Here is a 10,085-nt window from a genome sequence, read left to right on the forward strand (position 1 = left end):
CTCCAATAAGTGTAGACGTCCGAACAGTCCCAAGCCAGATGCAAGAAGTCCGCATTTTCCATCCCACACCTCTCGCACCTGTTCGTGTCCCGCAACCCAAATTTATGAAGCTTAACAAGGGTGTGGTAGCTGCGATGCAAAAATCTGTAATGAATCAGCCGAAGCCGGCTGTTAGAGGAAATATGTTCTGTCTGCTTGCAACAGAACAGCCACTGTTCGTCAGTAATATCTTGTTCCAATTCCAGCGCCCATTTAGCTCGCGCTGCACTCGGAGGGTACTCTACATCCCTATAGAGCGCATGGTAGAGAGTGGACACCAGGTGTGACACAGAGGATGCCCGTAAAACATGATGTAGAGGGGCCAGCGTCGCAGGTTCAGAAGGGTAAGACGGGCTGCAGGCCTGTATGCCGTGCCGGAGTCGAGCGTACAAGAATGTTTCCATGGAGGACGGCGGCGGATCAGAGCACAGTTGTGGGAGTGTGCGGAATGTACCATGAATATACAGGTCTCCCCAGCAGTGTAGCTTCCGTGCGCGCGCGCGCTACCTTCCGAAAGATGCCCTCCTGTAGCAGGGAGATATCTGGATGATACGTGAGCGGAAGGAGGGGGGGGAGTATAAGCAAGGGGCCTGCATATGATCACGGATCCGGGACCAGGCCAGGATCGTGCAATCCACTGAGGAGGGGCAGCGCACCCGAGGGGAACGCCGGCCAGGATAGCGCCACTCATCGGGACAGGGTCAGCTAGCCAATGCTCTGTCGCAACATGGGGGGTATATCGAGGCTGGTGGAACCAATAATGCGCAAAGTGGGCCTGAGCGCAGAGGTAGTACAGTTCGAAGTTGGGTATATTGAAACCTCCTTGGAAATAGGGCCTCATGAGGGTATCCCATTGTATACGTGGCTGCTTGCCTCCCCAGACCAGGCGTATCAATTCCGAGCGCAACGTGGGTGAAAAAATGGCGACCAGGATCGTAAGGAATATTAATAAATAAGTATAAAAATTTAGGGAGGATCACCATTTTTATAAGGGACATAGACAATGGAAGGGCGATCCACCGAGTAATGCAATTCGTGATGTGTTCCAGTGCACATCCATAGTTTGTTCTCATTAACTCCTCACGATCTGCCAATATACGGATACCTAAATATTTAACATCGGTATCACACCATTTGAGCGGATAGTCTGTATCAAAGAGGGAAACAGCGCTAGTCAACGGAAATATCAATGACTTGGTCCAGTTTATACGAATACCAGAATAACCTCAGAATTTGATAAATTCCCGCAGTAGGGAGTTGAGATTATGGTGCGGGTCCTTAACATACAAAGTGACATCATCCGCATATAGCGAAATGAGAATAGGTCGTAACAAGCACCAAAGGCCCAAATGACTGTAATGTTGTTGAATTTTTGCTGCTAGGGGTTCCATGATTAAGGCAAACAGGAGGGGAGACAGTGGACACCCCTGTTGTGTACCGCGGGATAAAGAAAAGGAGGAGGAGGTATGACCCTAGCCGTGGGGGCAGTGTACAGTAAGCGGATCCACAAAACGAAACCTACTGGTAGGCCCATATTCTGCAGGATGGTGAAGAGGTAGTCCCATTCCACAGAACCAAAGGCCTTGGAGGCATCTAGAAACACTGCTGCCAAATGCAGTCTCGGGTCAACCTCCTGTAAAATAGAAAAGAGCGTTCTGAGATTATGGGACGTGGCTCTCACTGGGATAAACCAAGACTGGTCTGGGAGCACCAGTTTATCCATAAGAAGGCGCAGACGATTGGCTAGTAACTTGGCCAGAATTTTTGTGTCCGCATTGATAAGAAAGAGCGGCCTATAAGATTCGCATTGATCAGCCGGCTTACCAGGTTTTAATAACGATGTAATCAACGCTTTCCTCATCGTGACAGGCAGGGTCTGCACCTTCTGGGCCTCAAGAAAAACCCCTTTCAGAACGGGGAGTAAATGATCTATATAGGCTTTGTAAAAATCAATGGGCAGGCCGTCTGAGCCTGGAGCCTTTCCTGACTCCAGTTGCATTACGGCCTCGTGTATTTCATCGTCCTCAAAGGGTGCCGCTAGGAATGCACGCTGAGAGTCCCCCAGCCAGCCGAGAGCTATATCGTGCAAGTAGGGAGCAAAATATGGGGGTGAAGAGCGTTGCGAGCAGTACAAGTCCTTGTAATATTTAACAAAGACGGTGAGTATGCTGAGGCTGTCTCTATGTGTATTTCCGTCGCCGTCCACCACATCCAACACATAATTAGAGAACCGAGGCTGGTTAATGGTGTTCGCCAAAGCCCGCCCAGGCCTCTCACCCTCCCCATATCTATGGGCGGTAAAGTATTTACCTCGAAACTTCACCTCCCGAGACGCAGTATCCACATAATCAGTAAGTTTTTCACGAAGGGTGGCCCGCTGAGTGGTGGAGTTAACATCCCACATATTAATCTCCAATTGCTTTATCTCCAGTTCCAAGCCACACAGTCTATGTCTAATATCGCGAAGTACTCCAGAACTTTTTGAAATACACACGCCCCTGACCGTGACCTTGAAGGCCTCCCAGAATATGCCCATGTCATCAACAGTGCCCTTATTTCTAGCCAAGAAATTGGCGATCTCCCCCCCAGCTCAGCATGAAACACCGCATCGTGGCGTGCCTCAGCGATGAGTCTCCAACAACGAGGAGCGGCAATAGAGTTCGTGGGTAGCAGTTCAAGGTATTCCGGTGCATGGTCTGAGTGCGTACGGGCCAAATGCACTACACTACGAATCCAAGGTGTCACTTCTCGAGAACAGATCCAGTAGTCCAGCCGGGACCATGTGGAATGACCCGCTGTATAGAAGGTGCCCTCCTTAGTAGCCTGATGTACAAACCGCCACATATCCACAAGCCCATGGTCATGGAATAATCCTGCCAAAGTCTCTCGAGCATTGGTATAGTGATGGGGGAGGGGATTAGAACGATCCATGGAGGGGCAGAGAGCAGTGTTGAAATCCACACCCCATATGTTATGCGTGGAGCCTATTTTTATTATTTACAAGCGTAACAGACTGCGTATCCAGCGTACCCTAGAGGATACAGCTACGTCCAGCGGAGTCACTATAGGTTCCCCCCACAATGAATGGTGTATTTTTCTTTATGGGTATAAGTGTGCCATGGGAGTATGTGGAGTAGGACGAATAAACGCTTGCAGAGGCCCATTTAGTACCAAAGAAGGGAGGGCGCTTAGGATCAATGTGCGTTTCTTGGAGCATGGCTATCTGGTTGTGATGCCTATCGAGGTACGCTAATATCTGCCGGCGCTTGCGAGGGTCACTAAGCCCCCTGACGTTCCATATAAGCAATATGAGGCAAGAAGAGTCGGCATGCGTCATCTGTGCGGGCATGTCAAGGAAATGTGGTGATGCTGTGAGTGTCGCGGAAATACATGATCAAGTGTGAAGACCAGATTCTGTGTCGCTGTATGTGTCCAACAAACGTGGAAACAGGTAAAACAAATTCCAACCCATACCCTTCTTCCTGCAGCAAAACACTGAAGTAGAAAATCCCTACAGGGATACAAAACCGCCCTTCCCACCCCCACCCACAACGGCACCCCAAACGTTCCGGCATAGCGTAGCCCACCCAAAAAGATACACAGTGGCCGGTGATCCCATACGACCAACTGCGACCTGCATGATGATGACATAACGTGACAAAAAACAACACAAAAGAAAAGCAAACAAAGGGGATTTCCCATAGGAGGGCACCAGGGGACAGAACTCCCTTCCCGGGCCTAACTCTAACCACAACATAGTCGCTGGGCGTGACCCCAGGGCCAGAAAGAGTGGCGCTTGAAGGGAAGGGTGCTTGGCAAAGTGGCTATTCATTCATCTGCATAGCCTACAGCAGGCAATGCTAACATACCAGCTGGATCTCAGTTAAGAGAAGGGCGCCCAAGGGTACTTATATGGACAAATGCCTGTTCAAGGGCGGCGAGCCGCCGAATGGTAAAAGAATAAACAGATAGACGGTACCAAAGCAGAAACTCAGGTAGTAACAATGGCCCCCCAAACAGTAACACAAATTGTAGAACACTGAGCAATACATGTTAGGTGACAATCCAACGCAGAATCAACCAAACGGTGGAGAAGATCTGGATGAGCCACCTTGCTGGGGGGAGCGCCTCGAGATCGTTTTCAGGAAGTCCTCGACCTGCTGTGGATTAGTGCAGAACACATTCTTCCTGTTGTGTGTAATCCAGAGCCGTGCAGGGTATAGAAGAGCATATTCAATCTGAGCATTCCGAAGTTTTTGCTTAATGGCGATGAACTTCCGGCGCGCCTCCTGCACCGACAGGGTGAAATCCGGATATATTGTGAAAGCATTACCTTCAAACTGCTGCGGTTTCAGTTCATGTGCTTTCTGTAATGCCACATCACGATCTCGGTAGTTGAGGAGGCGAGCGATGATGGGACGAGGAGCATCCCCAGGGGGGGGACGTGGGCCCAGGGAGCGGTGTGCCCGCACAACCACCAAGTGCTGCGAAAAGGAGTCCTCATCAAAGACGCTCTTCAGAAGACGTTCAATGTAAACCTCCATGCGTCCTGTATTTGTGCTCTCGGGAATGCCTAGGATGCGACCGTTGTTGCGGCGGCTTCTGGCTTCGATGTCCTCGTTCTTAGCTGCAGTAACTTTGAGGAGTTTATCCATCTGGGTAACCTGAGATTGCATCCGAGTAGTGACGTCTTCATTCTCCGAGATGCGTCTTTCCGCCTCTTTTATCTACCCATCATGCTTGTCGACCTTGTGCACCAAAAAGTCAAGCCTGGTATTCATGGTATCCATTTTCCCTGATAAATCCGTCAGGCTATGTTGAACTGCCAGGAGCAGTGTTTTAACGTCATCCTCCGAGGAGGGCGGAGTGGGTTGCATGGGATCCATAATGTCAGGCTCCGCCCCGGCAGAAGTGGACCGCGTCTCCTTTTTTTTGCCTCGAAGTTCAGACGAGGCTGGCGTCCATCAGGCTTCCCCAGCCCAGCCAACAGCTACGTCTGCAGCCCCACAGCGTGCAGAGAGCCACCGGGATGCACAGGATAATGAGGCGACGAAGCCGTACAGGGGGCGACAGCTGGAGTCAGACACTAAGCATGAGATCCGATCTGAGCCAACAGGGCAGGAATAAGGTGTCCGTAAAGTAATGCAACCCACAGTCACACGACGCAGACCACCCCCCCAGCAGAGCCTGCAAGGGGGACCAGGGGCGGTCAGACAGACCCCGGGCACGAGGGATGGGCCCTCCGGGTGCAGCGTGACAATAAAAGATGCTAGGAGGAGTAGCGTAGATGAGGATCAGCTGCCAAAGCTCCAATGGGGCACACGTCAGGAAAGCGCCAGCAGCGTGACCAGCAGGAACAACACAAAAAGGCCCTACAAAGGCCCCAGCCCAATGTGCAGCAACCACCGTGAAAGACCATGGGAGGAGGGGCCACAGGATCTACGCCGGCAGACCCCAGGGAAGCAGTGCGGTGCAGGGAGTGTCGCCAGGCAAACGAGCCGCAGGAGTCGCAATATGAGCGGTAATGTAGACAGTGTCAAGGGGGAAATACCTTTACAACGCAACTTTTACAACGCTGTGCTATTACAACGCATTTTTTACAACGCAAAATCTTTTACAACGCATGCTTTTACAACGCGTTCCATTATATGGTAAGTACTGTTACAACGCATATACCTTTACAACGCATTATTTGAAAATGCATTTACAACGCATGCATTTACAACGCATGCATTTACAACGCAAGATGTTATATGGTAAGTACTTTTACAACGCATATACTATTACAACGCATTTTTTTTGCAAAATATTTATCTTGTTTATTACTTGGGTAGCAGTAAAATTAATACTAGAGTATTGTTATTTTTTTAATATAGCAATTCTAATTTAAAAAAGGTGAGTAGTTAATAAAAATATTATTACTTGAGTATTTTGTGTGGTAGAAATGTTTGGTTGGCAATTCTAATTTAAAAAAGGTGAGTAGTTAATAAAAATATTAATACTTGAGTATTTTGTCTGGTAGAAATGTTTGGTTGGTTAGCAGTTAATTAAATACTTGAGTATTAAAATAATTTTTAAAAATGCAATTTTGATTTGAAATAAGTGAGTAGTTTAATAAAAAATTAATACTTGAGTATTGTGACTAGTAGAAAAGTTTGGTTTGTTTGCTGATAAATTAATACTTTAGAATTTTTAGTTTGGTTTTATCTACTAAAAAATAAGTTTTAAAAAACATTAAAGAGTATATAATATTAAAATTTTAAGAAAAATGTTTGAGTACCTAATTTTAAATACTAGAGTATTTTTAACACATATGAAAAGACAAGAGTATTTATATGTTGATACGAAAGTGTCCTTTTATATAGAAATGGAATTGAATTATTGAATTATTTAATATATAAATAAAATAATAATATATTACAAATATTAACACAAACATTTAAAAATATTTACAGTAATAAATATAACAATTTAACATTATTAAAATTTTAAAATAAGAAATAACAATTATAACTTACTGTTTAAATTTATTTCCCACGGTTTTCCATTTAAGTCTATGAGCGTGTTTGTCCTTCATTTATTTTGGCAGCCTCAGTATATGCAACCCGCGGAACAAGAAAAGAAGGTACAGAAAGTGAAGTAAGAGGAAGTTTTGAAAGGAAAAGACAATAGAGCCAAGGTAAGGAACATATTTAGGAATTTTACTTTTATTTAATTACAATATTGGAGTTTATAAAACTTAATTAAAAATAATGACAGCAAACAATTATTTATTTCACAATTTTATTTGATTTAAAAAACATGAAAAAAATAAACATATTTTTTAATTAATTTTTCAAAGTAAGTTTCATTTTTATAACAAAATAAAAATATTTTAATAACATATATTAACATTTATTTACAGTTGAATGTAAAAAAGTAGTCCGCCATAAATAGAGAAGCACGCGATGACGTAAGGACGTGTGCGTCGACGTAATGCGCCATTTTGCAGAGCATCGGAGGAGGAAGCAGCAGGAAGCTGATCTGCGTCCAGGTAGGAAATATTTTCAGTTGATATTATAGATTAAACCTTTTAAAGGGATAGATATATAGTAAGGAAAGAATAAGGGGAGGTTGCTGGAAAACTAATAGTTGTTTTAAAAGTTGGAAAACATGTCCACATTAATGTCATTAAAACAGGCCTATGTCGGGTCATTAAATGTAAGTTAGTTATTTTAAAAAAGTATGTAACTCTTTCTAAATTAAAAGTTACGGTTCAGACAGTTGAATTGTTTGTTTTCGAAGAAAAAAATGTACTGTCGATCTTCATTTCTTTGTTCAAAAATTGTGCGTACTTTTATATTTTGAATATCTAACGTTGAAATACAAATGATGATTCAGCTGCAATGTGCATTAAGGAATATGGTTTTATTTGTATTTTATACATCGGATTGAGTTTTGGTGATTGGTTTTGACGGAATTTAAATTGGATTTTTTCGGTAATTTGAAAAATGGCGTACCGATAATGATAAATGGTTCAAATACTATGGAACAGTAAATTTGTCATCACTTTTTATTTTGGATGAAATGAAGATTTGTTTAAAAAAATTGAAAAAACCCGACTTGTTAATTTGTAAAAAATTTTAAAAAAAAAAAACTTTATATGCAAATTGAATTATTGTAATTAGTATAATTTTTGGCAAAGCAGGAAAGTAAGCAAATTCATTGTTTTAAAAAGAAAGAATGTTAGAAAGATTTTCCAGGTAGTCTATAGCCACACACAACGAAAACTGTTGTAGAATTGCCAATAGTCTCTCAGACATTTCCCTTGTTTTGACTGTTACTCGTGGGTTTAGACTACCTGCGAGTGTTTGTGCTAATCTCATTTCTTGGAAACTTTGCTCCTTCTTCAAAGTTTCCAAAAATGAGTAGAAGTTAGGATGTGGTTTGCCAATTGTATGATTGAAGGAGTTATGCCACCCCTCAATGGCATTGTTTGTTTTGGCCTCTCCCTCTAAACAACTCGTGTAGCAGTTCCACCACTCCACATGGAATCGTGGCTTCCTCCTGCGACCCGATCTGCTTAGGTGTCCAATCCATGTGTCCTCAAAATAATTTAGAATGGGTGCCAATTTTTCCTCGTTACTCGTATAATAAACAGATTCTATAATTGCAGTGTAGTACTCGTCCACACTATCGGGAGGAACAAAACAAAGTGCAGTTAATTTTTTTAGTTCGAACTGTAATTTGCTATCCCGAGAATATTCTGCAACTAGGGATGTTTTCTGTAGTTTACGCCAAAATGCCTGCGAAAAATGGAAGAAACATCCCTGAATTTGGGTATCCGTGTACGTTTTAGTGATCACATTGATCATGCTCAATTCGAAATCAATAATTATTTTTCGAGGACTTCCAGATGTTTTGCTTTTAATCACTGATAAAAGTTCAGTGTATGTTGCAGAAGTCTTATCAGGTAGCAAACTATACACTAAGGGAATTACACTATTGTTAATTTTCGCATGTATAGTGTAAATTTGAGTGAAAGGATGGGGTGTACTTTTAAACGTCCCATCCATCATCCAAATTTCACTACTTTCTAACTTAGCAAGGTTACGGGGGGTACTAAAAATTAAAATGCGTTTCTGAGGGTTTTCATTGTCATGCAGAAGGAAAGGTTCATCAGAAAAAGAAATAGAAAGATCATGAGGAATTCTAATGTCAGAAAATGTATGTGGTGTAGACAATTGAATATTACTTGCCTGCTTTTGTCTCTGAATAATTCTTCTCAAATTGGGTATTATAGGCATGTTGCTAGCAACATGACTGGGGACATGCTGTGCAACCTCCCTTAAAATGGATCCTGTAGAATCATTGGAGGTGCTTGCAATAGCTTTCATCTCATTTATTGTCTCTCTGATTTCTACATCCATTGCAGAGGCAGAGTGGTTATGTTCTGTGGTTTTCACAACCAAATTATCAACAGTAACCGCTCTGCCACTGCAATGGGTAGTGTAGTATTGCACGCACCTCCAATGATTTCTAGTTAAACTTATTCTTTCCTTACTATATATGTATCCACCATGGTTTAACAAATTTTTGCCCTTCCTGGATTTAATGAAGTTTGCTGCTCCAAGGCTAGACATTATCTGAAAAAGGAGAAAAGTTAAAAAATTTAGCCTGATATTTTAAAATATATGTATACAAAACATAACATGTACTCAATCCTTTCTTTTGCCTACTGATGCATCTACATGGAGTAAGAATAGCAAATTGATACCCCTACACTATCCAACACTTTCCCTGCTGCTGCACCTTCCTGGAGTTAGAATAGTAAATTGATACCCCTACACTATCCAACACTTTCCCTACTGATGCACCTTCCTGGAGTAAGAATAGTAAATTAATACCCCTACACTATCCAATATTTACCCGACTGATGCACCTTCCTGGAGTTAGAATAGTAAATTGATACCCCTACACTATCCAACACTTTCCCTACTGAAGCACCTTCCTGGAGTTAGAATAGTAAATTGATACCCCTACACTATCCCACACTTTCTCTACTGCTGCACCTTCCTGGAGTTAGAATTGAAAATTAAGACCCCTACACTATCCAACACTTTCCCTACTGATGCACCTTCCTGGAGTAAGAATAGTAAATTGATACCCCTACACTATCCCACACTTTCTCTACTGCTGCACCTTCCTGGAGTTAGAATAGAAAATTAAGACCCCTACACTATCCAACACTTTCCCTACTGATGCACCTTCCTGGAGTAAGAATAGTAAATTGAAACCCCTACACTATCCAACACTTTCCCTACTGATGCACCTTCCTGGAGTTAGAATAGTAAATTAATACCCCTACACTATCCAACACTTACCCTACTGATGCACCTTCCTGGAGTTAGAATAGTAAATTGATACCCCTACACTATCCAACACTTTCCCTACTGATGCACCTTCCAGGAGTAAGAATAGTAAATTAATACCCCTACACTATCCAACACTTACCCTACTGATGCACCTTCCTGGAGTTAGAATAGTAAATTGATACCCCTACACTA

Source organism: Triturus cristatus, chromosome 1_1 (genome assembly GCF_964204655.1).
Source record: "Triturus cristatus chromosome 1_1, aTriCri1.1, whole genome shotgun sequence".
NCBI lineage: Eukaryota > Metazoa > Chordata > Amphibia > Caudata > Salamandridae > Triturus > Triturus cristatus.